The sequence below is a fragment of the Humulus lupulus genome, chromosome 5 (assembly GCF_963169125.1).
Source record: "Humulus lupulus chromosome 5, drHumLupu1.1, whole genome shotgun sequence".
In the NCBI taxonomy this organism is placed as follows: Eukaryota; Viridiplantae; Streptophyta; class Magnoliopsida; order Rosales; family Cannabaceae; genus Humulus; species Humulus lupulus.
This window is the reverse complement of record NC_084797.1, coordinates 161633081-161635594: the sequence shown is the minus strand read 5'-3', so window position 1 is coordinate 161635594 and position 2514 is coordinate 161633081.

Sequence of the window (2514 nt, the reverse complement as noted above, 5' to 3'; positions counted from 1 at the left end):
TTACCCAGCAGTCACTCTTCTGTTTAGAGCCATTGCAGGAAAGCCCAGGTAACGGTTTCGTTACACGACTATGGGCACCGAGCCCCATAGTGACTTGCTTGTCAGTCACTCATTACAGTTTAACAGAACCTCAAAGTGATATTCACTCATCTGTTCAGGGCTATAAGCTCTGTATGATCATTCTGATCATCATTTGCATGGCTTTGGGTACTGAGCCCCGTAGTGACTTGTTTGTCGGTCACTCAGTGTGGTTTAACAGAACCTCAAGTGTTTAATCACTCATCTGATTAGGATAGACTTGATAGTCATCCAATCAGGAGGGCAGGATTTCTTATCCTTGATTCCCCAGCATTATATGAGATTATTTGCATGCTTGAATTGAGCTATATTTGCTAGGCATGCCAGATGTGATTTGATATCATGATATGATTGTTCATGAGCATATTGAGTTTTCTTGCTGGGCTTCGGCTCACGGGTGCTATGTGGTGCAGGTAAAGGAAAAAGAAAGGTGGACCATCCTTGAGTTGGAGAGCTTAGGTGACGATGTGTACATATGCAGCTGCTCGACCGCTACGGCCGAGGTTTGAAGGAGAGGAACTAGGGTTAAACCCTGTTTTGCCGCTTAGATCGGCTGGTTGTAAATATTTTGTTGTAATAGACCTTTAAATTATATTTTTGGGATCCCAATGTCTACAGTAAACGTTCTAGTGAAACGTTATATCTTAACCAAAATTTTTAATCCCTAAACCGCTAATCATACTTAGTTACATGATTTTGGCCAAATGACTCGATTAGTGAGTTTAGCACTGTTTACAAGGCACACAGTAACGGTCCCTGGAGTTTAGGGCGTTACAATAGATCAGCTACAAAAGAAAAAATCTAGTTCCGAAAAAATTCTCAATATTTTTGGCAAGTTGTTTATCCCATAACTCATAAGAATCTACATGATTTTTCTAATAATAAGCATTACTATTGTGATATGTCATTATAAAAATATTCCTTAAAAAGGAAGAAACTAAAACAAAAAATCAAAACAAGCCAAGTCAAATGTTCATTTGGCCTCATGGAGAAGTCCAATATGTGCAAATGCACCTCTAGGGATTGTTAGCTAAGTGGAGCTATCTTTTGTAGTCATGTATATTGTTATCCTAATTTGGTTTTTGACGAATTATTTATATGTCTACTTTAGTGGCCGCATCCACATGCATGCAGGAGACAATATGTAATATATATATAATATTCTTAATCTTTTAATATGTTTCAATTACCTTCCAATTATTAATACGTACAAGACAATAATGACTCAATTAACATTAGAGTTATTGTTTATATATAGATGGCAAGCCAAATTCGAAAGTGCATCATTGAGACTTGGTTATATTGGGAACATATGCTGGGTATTTCTTTTCTTTCCAGTGACAAAAGGCTCTCTTCACTTCTACCACTTGTTGGACTCACATTCATTATGCATCAATTCAATCTTGCAACCCAAACACAACTCCGAGAACAGCTCAAAAATCTCACTGTGCCCAAAACAACTCAAACATAAAACAATATCCATTGAGACAGTTCAACAAACATTTGGTGCTAATAATATCAAACCTACCTAGTAGGATAAAAACATCTAGTGTCTTGCTCTAACAAGTAAGTCATAGAACCCTCAAAGTTAGATACTAATGCACATATTTTGAGCCCATTTCATGAAGGCAAATTAATAAGATAAACACATGGAATTAGCCCATGATTCCAAATGGCAATAAAAATAAAAAAAGTACCTGTCTTAGACATATTCGTCGAGGTGGGTGCCGAAGAGCTCCTAAATCGCAGGGTTTACCTATCTTATACATACTCGTTTGGTGGTTGACAAAGAGCTCTTGAGTCATGGGGTCTACCTATCTCAGACGTAGTCGTCGTCGTGGTTGTTGAAGAGCTCACAAATGGGGGAGGTCGTCCTGCTAGTTGGGGAAAAGAGTAAGTTTGGGCTCTAAGATGGTGGTTTTCAAAGAGCTGTAGAATAGTGTGAGGGTTGTGTGTGGATAGTTGTTGAAAGACTCAATAGTGGTGGGGGTCATATTGTTGGTTGCCGAAGTTGTGTCGCAATAAAGGGCAGCAAGGAGAAGAATATGGATTTTGAGAAAAGAGTGAAAAACGTAAAGATGAAATAAAAACTTTTAAGATAATATAAAAATGTAAAATGTAATATATAAAAATGAAACAAAAATAAAGAAACGATAAATTTAGAAAATAATCTATAAATGACCGTATATATGGTAAAATCCCTTAAAAATAATGTCCACTAAAAAAACGTAATTAATTAATTTTTGAAAAAAAATAATGTAATTACTTTTCAATGAATAACCTCTATTAAATTGATTACTGATTTAAAAAAAATTACTGTGTTTATATATGGAAACAATAGAATTATAGTTTTTCAATATTTATTATGGGCTATTAAATAGACCAACACAATCCATAACATTATATCTAAATCAATGTAATGGTTAAAAATAAATT